The following is a 9,786-nucleotide window of genomic DNA, read 5'->3' as shown; positions in this document are numbered from 1 at the left end:
ATGGAGAAGGGGGTAGTGGGGAGGGGAAAGGGAACCAGTAAGACGATGGAAGGCGGACCAGTACTTGGAGGAGTTGATAGGGAGGGTGGCATTGAGTCATGTGCAGGTCTGGCGCCAGTCCCGGCGTTTTGTTGCTGTAATAAGGTTCCGTACGTGTCACTGTATTTGCCGGTGGCGTTGGAGTGTATCCCTGTCACGAGTGCGGAGGAAGGAGCGATAGAGGCGGCGGGATTCACGGAGGAGGAGGACAGCCCGCGGAGGGAGAGTGGGACGGTGTGGGTGGATGGTTTTAGTAGGAACATGGGCCTCCATGGCGTCAGTAATTACCGTCTGAAGGAAGGACGAGGCGCGGATGATGTCGTCAGGATGGCGATAGGTAAGTGGATGGCTTTCGACCTGGGTGGAGATGGAGTCCCGGTAGGCATCCCAGTTGGCACGGCGATAGTCATGGACGACCTTGGGAGGGGGTGCAGGTTGCGGAGCCAGAGGGGGGCGATTTGCAGATGTTATGGTGAGAAGGACAGGGAGGTGATCGCTACCTGTGGGGTCAAGGACGGCGACAGTGATACGCCCAAGGAGGTTGGCGGAGGCAATGACAACATCGGGGGTGGTGTTGCTATCGGGTCGGGTGTGCTGAGGAATGGGAACAAGGTCACCCTGGATTGTGGAGAGGAACTGATGCCACCGCCGAAGGGCAGCAGGGGTGCGGCTATGGATGTTGAGGTCGGCGGCAATCACATAGGTGGAGAAGGTGTGGTCAATGTGTGAGATGAAGTCATAAGGAAGAGGAGCAGTGGAGCGGACATAGATGGTGGCACAGGTAATGGTGAGGGAGGGGAAGAAGACGCTAAGGATAAGGTGTTCAGTGGGGTCATTGAGGAGAGGTTGTGGCCGGACGGGGATATGCTTAAGGTGGCCAATCGCGACTCCACCCTGCGCACGAGGACCAGGAGCATCAGTGCGGTGGAGGATATAGGGGGAGGTGCGGATAGAATGGTGGGGCTGGAGAAAGGTTTCGTTCAAGAGGAAGGTGTCAACCTGGTGGTGGGAGAGGGTGTGCATGAGGAGGTATTTGTTGGAGCAGAAGGAGCGAATGTTCTGGAAGAGGATGCGAGGCTCGTGCCGCGCCATGACGGGAAGGAGGGGGGGAAGAGAGGGAAGGGAAGAGACTTAAACTAGGGTGTCGAGACGGGTGAAGGTGAAGTGGGCTTGGTTGTGGGAGTAAGTGGCGAAGGTGTTCAGGTGGAAAACAGAGCGAGCAGCAAGGGATATTTGTTGGAAGGTGTGCGGGCGCTGAAAAGGGTGAATGTTTTGGAGTACAACGGTAATGAACCGGATGATGTCCTCGGCCGTGGGGGGTGGACGGAGGGAATTGTTAGGATGGACAGGAGGATCGACGGGACGAACTGGGACTGTAAGTTCAGGGGTGGCTGGAGGGGATTTAGCTTTACACTTGTGGGAGTATGTGGGATGGGGGCCATTGCAGGTATTACAGGAAGGAGGAGCAGCGAGGTTGGGGCAGTTCTTGAGAAAGTGGGAGGCCTTGCAATGGGGACAGGTGGGGGGGGTTTTTGCAGTTGGGAGTCAGGTGGTCATTGTACATCAGGCACCACTGGCAACGGTAGGATTGGGGAGGGGATTTGGAGGATTCAACAGGGTGGCGACGGTGGTATATCAGGGCACCCTGGGTGAGGAGATGGTCTATGGATGGGGCGGACTCTGAGAATACCCGCATGAGGTAGGTGGGACCAGAGGCATTGTGGATACGGCGGGCAGAGCGGATTTCCAAGTCCGGGTGGGAGTTCAGTTCTACCAACACTTCATCCTCTGTGATCACCGGGCTGAGCTTGGTGATCACAGCGGTGTAGGTGGGGGGCGACGGGGAGGCTGGGGCTGACGAGGAGTGGAAGCGGAAAGGAAGGGTGTCAGAGAGGCGTGGGGGCCAAACATAACTCGTGGGAGTTTTCGCAGGAGGTCTGTGTGAAAGGATGGGGACGGGGACTTGATAAGAACTGAGTCCCTGCGGGGAATGAGTTGGGAGATGGGAGCACCAGGTAAGTACTTTCGTATTTCCTTGGTGAGGGTACGAGCATCGAGGAATTTAGGATCAGGAGTTGACAGGACAAAGGTGTGGAGGGTGGGGGCCAAGGTAGGGGTGGCAGGAGGAGGGGTGGTGTCCATGGTGACGGCAGGGGGAGGGGGAGGTGGTGTTGATTTTTTGTGGGAAGTGGCGGGAGCAGAGTCGGTAAGGACGCGCTTTTGGGGTTTTTTGGAGACTGGAGGCTGGGAGGAGGGGAGAGGGACGGGGAGGAGAGGGAGGTGGCGGGTGGCAGATCCCTGTGGCGTAGTGGAGGCACCGGGAGAAGCAGCTGGTTCAGTGGTGGCGATGGTGGCTCGGTGCGATGTGATTCGTGCGGGAGATGCAGAAGACGAAGCGACGGGGTCGGTGAGAGAGGGGAAGCCAACCACCTGAGGGGCGGCAGCAGAGGCGTACGTGAGGGCGGGGGTAGTAGTGGGAGCTGTTGAGGGTGTGGAGGCTGGAGGAAGGGTGTAGAGGTGGGGGTATACGGCAGGGGAGGAGATAGGGGGTGGGTAAGTGGGGGAAGGGAAGGGGAGGTGGAAGGAGGGAGGCCAGAGGCGGCACTCCAGGAAGTGACCGTGGGAGAGGGGGAGGGGGAGGTGTAGATGACGGTGGAGGTGGGAGTACTCATTGCAGACGAACGGCGACGGACAGACGGACGGGCAGCAGGCGGCGTCGGCGCCGGCGATGGGCAGCGGCGAACAGACGGACGAACAGCAGGCGGCGTCGGCGGCGAACAGACGGACGAACAGCAGGCGGCGGCGGCGACGGCAGCGGTTACGACGACGGCGATGGACAGCCAGCAGGCGGACGGACAGACGGACGGACGAACGAACGAACGAACGAACAGCGACAGCAGCGGGCAGACAGACAGACAGACAAACACACACACACACAATCTTCGAAGACGGAGATTCCACCCTGAGAGTAGCCCAGGCTTTGCAATCTGACGCTTTCGAAGGAGGGGATCCAACCCTCTAGATGGATCGTTGCGTGTGGACGTGCCTTTAGCTATGCCAAAAATTACGTTGAGACGGTGGGAACGAAATGAGTTAGCAGTAGTACAACATGTAATTAATTCATCCATGAATAATTTTTACAAATGATACAGGATTTGCCAGTTTAATACTAGAACAGGCTTTTCAGAAAACCTTATGAGAAGGAGGGTCTGATTTGTGGGACACGCGATCCGACATCCAGCCACTAATATTGTCTAATGATAGACTGTGGTATACCGTAGTAGATGTGCAGCGTGCAGAGATGAAAAGACAATGAAACAGGTGATGACAAAAAATAGAACCAGAGAGGACTGAAACGTTCTTTATTAGTTCTATTCCTTAATTTACAAGCAACTAAAGTTGGCGATGTATTGCTCCAGTTTTAATTCTGCTAACTGTTTAAAATAACTATGGTAGAATTTTTAAGCCTAAACCTGGTATTAAAATAAGCACGCTCATTTTCGTTTCTCGTACATTCGCAGTCAAACTTTTGCAGCTACAGTTGGTACGCGGAGGTTGGCGTCATAGCTTTGTTTAGCATATTGGCATCATTGTTTGTTGCGATAGTCTTTTGCAAAATATGCGGTGAAGCAGTGTGGTAGTATGTGCGTAGTATGGCAGTAAATAGTAATTAAAGGTTCGTAATCAGTAATAACTAGTTGATATCATTATCTAATAGCGTTGAATGCTTTAAATGAACCAATTTGTGATACGTGTTTCGTCATACCGGAGAGACCGGAACATGAATGTGTATCGAAGTTCCGTACTGCGAAAAAAATGAATATAAAAATTTAAAACTGTGACATAATTGTTCAATCGTTCATGAACATTTAATAGTGTAGAAGGCTTCAAGCCGTAAGCCGCACTGGCCGGAGTGCCTCCTCCCTGAAGAAATTGCCCGTGTTTTTAACTCTGGTTCGTAGTAATGAAGTTTCAAAATAAAAAGCCCCTTGTTTTGAAAATGTAAGGAAATGTAGATGAATGACAAATTACCCCAAGTGAAATGCTGAGGATGTCAGAAAAATTGGGAACTTAAGAAAGCCACCACTTTACGTAGAAGCTGCATTGCAGTGTGCTATTCTTAGATACCGGTGCATTTGATGTGAAAATTTACTTCGTTGTGTTACTGTAAATTTTCACAGAGGGGAAGTAAATAATTGCCCTTACAAATCCTTCCACATGGAGCGAAGTCATACACATAATGATGATGATGCAATTAAAAAGAGCCCTGATAACGATTATACAATATGTGCAGATATTTGTTTAAATTGATAGAAAAATGTTGAAACAAAAGAAAATCCAATTAAATGTTACTGGCGGTTCCATCACTGCGAGTTTTAGTCATAGAAAATATCAGAGTTCCCTGATATTTAACATAGGCTAGATAAGTTAAATTCAAAATACTTCATAGTAGCTTGAAGGAGTTTAATTTTGCCCCTCCTCAGAAGTTACTACAGCTTTTGACCTGTGACCACACCCAATTCTTTTTAATTGTTTGTTTTCATTGCGTTATGACAAAAAATTATATAGCATTATCAAGTAATCAGTTGACAAATAAACAATGAAATCAGACCAAGCTGATAGTAGTGTGATACATGTGTGGTGATGAAAAGCACAAGAATCATTTGAATTGACTGACACCAGTAGAGCTGAATCATAATACTCAGTCAAATGAGCTTATTGTGAATTTAGTGAGGTAGTGTGGTGTAGAACAACTCTTGAAATGAAATTTTTGTGGGGTTGTAGATCAGTTAGTAAAGTAATACTATAGCTATCTGTGTGTGTGGTATCGTACCAGCCATTATGGTGACTGATGCTTTGATTTTTCCCATTATCTAATAATTGTTTTCAGAAGTGATCATGGAAAATCATTCATCTTGCTTTTTAAAACTGTGGTGTTCTGTTCTATATCTCTACCAGGACATGTTTTATGTGCCTCTGTGGCAACATCAGATATATTGGTGCTGCATTTATTTAACATGTGACATTAGAAACCCTGACCAGTTATGTTGTGATCCAAAAGTACACCATACATAAAGGCTTGTAGTCTTTGCATATGATTTGGCTAAATTGGTTCATACCAAAAGCAAGCAAAATATGTAATGTAATCAGTCTGCATTGCTAGATAAACTGACAATGTAGCATTCTTGTTATATATTTTGCCAATTATACAGAATGGCGAATGAAAGAAGTTTCTGTGGTGAAAACTTTGAACTATGTTCTACGCTGGCATATCTTTTGATACCACAGCTAAAGGAATTATTATGGTAAGACTTTCTTACTAAACGGTGGATCAAAAGTTGCCATGTAATAAACATTTCCAGTATTTTCTGAAATTGAGTCAGTTTAACATACGGCTGTGTAGTGTAATTTGGAATGTGTGTAACTCGCATAAACACAAAAGATTTTGGCAGCAGTCTCTGTTTGTAAAATTTTTTTTTTTATATTCAAGCCACTCGATGTTGAAGCCAAAACTAAAGATTCTGAAGATCTTAACCATGTTAATCATCAGAGGCTACTTGCTTGCCAGGACCAATGTCTATCTCTTACATAGTAATTCCTTTCACAATGTTGGTGGAGCGATATCACCTAGGATGGGATTTGCGTGCACAAATATGAGAAATGAACTGAAAGAAGGGAAAGTAGAGACACCAGCTGTATGTCCTCAGGTCAGAATCAGGTGTCAGAGGAGAATGGCAAGACAGCTCCATAGTTTGTACCCCCATAAGAACTACCGATTTGAGCTGTAAAGGTAAAGAAAGGTGTCGGGGTAGTCGTGTATTGTGAGCTGTATACATACTGCAGGTATCTTTGTGCAACACCATAAATTGTGTGTAGTGTGCAATTAAGACTTGTTTGTAAGTATTACATTGCAGCTAGTTACTTACAAGTAGTGGTATTTATGCAGATAATGTGAGCCAATATCAACAATGTTTTAAACAAGATGGTGTCTGCAGACTACACTCCATTAACAGTTCCCCCGTTTCATATCCACAGAGACTAGTGCACACACCACTCAGTGGTAAGGACTTGTCAGACAACTTATAATCCCATTTTCTGTTTGTTGTTGTTAGTAATAAGTGTTGATGATGGTTGTGATGTACATCCATATGATGAAATATGACTGAATGCTTCGACAAGCTTAGTTTCAGCAAAATGTAATACCCGTACTCTTTTGTCCGGCATCATTCCACATCAAATCACACAGGTCATGTCACCCATCATCTCAGATTTTCATGAAACTTTGCATATTTGCTTATTCATAGAATATAAGAATTTGTGTAAAATCTTTTTGCTCTTTTGAGTTGGAATCTTTTTCGTGAGTTAAGAGAAGCACATACGTAACAGACATGTATTTATTTAAGCAGTAATTAAAGGTACAAAGAACAGTTCTAGGCGCTTCAGTCTGGAACCGCGTGGCCGCTACGGTCGCAGGTTCGAATCTTGCCTCGGGCATGGATGTGTGTGATGTCCTTAGGTTAGTTAAGTTTAAGTAGTTCTAAGTTCTAGGGGATTGATGACCACAGATGTTAAGTCCCATAGTGCTCAGAGCCATTTGAACCATTTTTTGAACAGTACAAAAAATTTAATGTGTGTCACTTTCCAATTTCCAGAAAAGTACACATGCATTGAAAAATACTTAGACCTAGATCACGTTTCTCCAAGGTGGTGGGAACTTATAATTGGTCTTAAATAATTCCCAAGACAGTACAATTTGCAATAAAATAAAATTATTATTGGGTTTTCTATGAACGGACACACACAAATCTGAAATCACAATACTGCATGTTGTGATTGGGGGGGGGGGGGGGGGAAGAGAGAGAGAGAGAGAGAGAGAGAGAGAGAGAGAATTCTAAGTAAGATCTTCCACACCTGACATCCACTACTTCAGATTTTCACAAAACTTTTTCTACTTGTTACTTTCTGCATGGCAGTAATCAGTGCAAAATTTCTCCAAATACTTCATGTAGTTGAGGGGGGAAAAGTGGAAATTTTTTACAAACGTAAATGCCAAACTGATGTTGATCATTTGGATTGCATTACTTCAGGCAATAATAATAACAACAGAAAGAACCTTATTTTCAACACATCACTGCCATATTTACTCAAATGTCACGGAAAGGATGAATGTTTTTTTGAAAAAAATTAATAACTATACTTGATTTACGGAAGTATAGAAAATCAACTTAAGCTGTTGTGGTCCAAACAGTGATTTTTAAATATGTAAAAACACTTTGACAGCTCTCATAAGTTTTATTTTTATCAAAACTCTGTTATATTTTAAAAAATGAAAAAAAGAAGCAGCACCTTGAGTCCTGATAGATATTGGATATTCATTTAACATGTCATGTCATTGATCAGAAGTTCATTCAAATCAGATAATGTAAGCTGACAACCTGTAGTAAGGCTGCCTCATGAAAGTACAGAGCCAAAAGTTATGAATTTAATTGAAACATTTTCATCACATGGGTTAACTTTTTTAGGGTGTCAAATCAGCATCTTTAAAAAACAATTAATCTAGCTACACCAATGTTAATTTAAAATATGTATGTTGAGCAGTGAAGATCCCTGAAATTATCAATGAAACTTCTTAAGAGAATGTCTGTTTTTAATTCACTGTGACAAATTATATTCTGTTAACTTCACATGTTTTTCATAAAGTAGCCTAATACATTCTGCCTAATGATGTAGATTTTGATATTCCAACAGCACATAAAATGTTTTGCAAAGGCACAAAACAAGAGTCTTCTTTCTGAGGCCAAAAGAATGACACTGCTGCTCCAGGCACGTGGAGAAAAAGTAATTTGTCTCCCTCCTTCACCACATACATTTCTGATGAAGGCAAAGGACCACCAGTCATCATATAGAGCTGCAACAAAAGAATTTTGCTGAGTACGAATGCATCTCCATTGTGAGGCATTTTCATTGAATGAAAAAATCAAGGAAGGCTTTTTCGGAAGAATTTACTTTTCTAATCTCTAAAGAATCACAAGAAATTGGTTTGTAATGGGTGAAAATTCTTCATACCAGGTATTGTGCAGCTGTCAAAAATCTCTTCACGAGGTTCTTGCATAGGGAAATCCACATTGACTTTCTCTAAGAAGTGAAAAAAAACATTTGTCAACATAGCTCCGCAGAAATCGTAAACACCAGATGCAGTTGTTATTTGTGTGTGTGTGTGTGTGGGGGGGGGGGGGGGGGGGGGGGGGGGGGGGGGGGGGGGGTGTGAATAGGTCTAGGGTATTCCTGCCTGTCATAAGAGGCGACTAAAAGGAGTCTCTCACATTTCAGCCTTTGTGATGGTCCCCTATAGGGTTTGACCTCCATACTTTAAGATTTTTCCATAGAGTGAGCTAATTGGGGATTGGCGCCTTAAATGGTGCATTGTGTCCATTGTGCATTGTGTCCATTGTGCATTGAGATCTTTAGCCCACTGTCTCATCGTCGCATTGCTGTCCCACCCATTCTCCATCTCTTGGGCAAGGGCACCTTCCCGGGTGCATTTTCCACCATGCAGTGTCACTTTCTGTGCCGACAATGACCATGGACTTCTTTGCACATCATATCCAGCATGGTAGCCAGTCTGTTGTGGTGGGGCCACCATGTACCCTGTTGGTTGCAGCCCCTTGACAACATAGGGACCGCTCTGCTGATACCTGCGCCGTGAACTCCCCACATATGCCAAGGAGTAGATGCCCATCTCCCTGGGGCATCGGGACTCCCGGTACTGGCCATCCTGCCAGGTGGCCTTGGCTGCAGCTGGGTGGCACACGTGGGGAGCGCCTTTGGTCATAGTAGGTGACATGAGGGTGGATGACAAGCAATGAAGTGTAGTATGTCATGTCTTGCTGGTGGTCCGCCGTTGGCAGTCTCTAAGTGGGCAAAGTCTAACTTTAATGCTGAGAAATATGACCCCAAGTCATTCCCCTCCCTGACCACACCATGGGTGGAATGCCAGGCTAAAGATGGCAGTGAAGCTTATTTGCCCCGGTACCTCCTGTATACGAGAGTTGATGGGGACTCTTTCATGTCCATGAAGCCTCAGTTTTTTGTGGAGCATTTGGAGGACAAGTTTGGGGAGCTGGAGGGCTTGTCCAAAATGTGCTCTGGGTGAGTTTTGATAAAAACAGCATCCTCTGCCCAGTCACAGGCATTACTCACTTGTGGCAAGTTGAGGGATGTTTCTGTTACCATCACGCCTCATAAGAGCTTAAATATGGTCCAGGGTATTATATTCCACAGGGACATTCTTTTGCAGTCTAACGACGAGCTGCATGCCAATTTAGAGCGGTGAAGTGTTCATTTCATCTGGTGTGTCCATCAGGGTCTGAGGGGTAACCAAGTTGCCACTGGTGCCTTCATCTTGGCCTTTGAGGATGACACATTGCCCGAGAAGGTCAAGTTGATGGTCTACCACTGTGGCGTCAAGCCATATATCCCTCCCCCGATGCGGTACTTTAAGTGCTAGAAGTTCGGCCATATGTCTTCCTGCTGTACTTCCAGTCCCACCTCTCAATTTTGTGGACATCCATTGCATCCCAATACTCCATGTGCCCCGTCTCCCATCTTGTGTCAATTGTGGAGAGCATCATTCATCTTGCTCACCAGACTGCAAGATTTTACAGAAAGAGAGGAAAATGATGGAATATAAGACCCTGGACTGACTGAACTACACTGAGGCTAAGAGGAAATTTGAGCACCTACATC

General features: G+C 45.6%; 1 protein-coding gene across 4 annotated transcripts in view; it reads left to right on the top strand.

The window, feature by feature from the left end:
- Positions 1 to 3,601: 3,601 nt before the first annotated feature.
- Positions 3,602 to 9,786, top strand: part of LOC124787683 (transmembrane GTPase Marf) — a 166,842-nt gene continuing 160,657 nt past the window's right edge. For 2 of the 4 annotated variants that reach the window (XM_047254501.1, XM_047254506.1), the window contains exon 1: positions 3,602 to 3,715. The gene's annotated coding sequence lies outside the window, so the exon portion shown is untranslated. The remainder of the gene's footprint in view (positions 3,716 to 9,786) is intronic. The other 2 variants (XM_047254502.1, XM_047254505.1) reach the window with 2 other exon arrangements.

The sequence above is a fragment of the Schistocerca piceifrons genome, chromosome 3 (assembly GCF_021461385.2).
Source record: "Schistocerca piceifrons isolate TAMUIC-IGC-003096 chromosome 3, iqSchPice1.1, whole genome shotgun sequence".
In the NCBI taxonomy this organism is placed as follows: domain Eukaryota; kingdom Metazoa; phylum Arthropoda; class Insecta; order Orthoptera; family Acrididae; genus Schistocerca; species Schistocerca piceifrons.
Note: the sequence above shows the minus strand (reverse complement) of the source record. Positions and strands in the feature narration are given on the sequence as shown.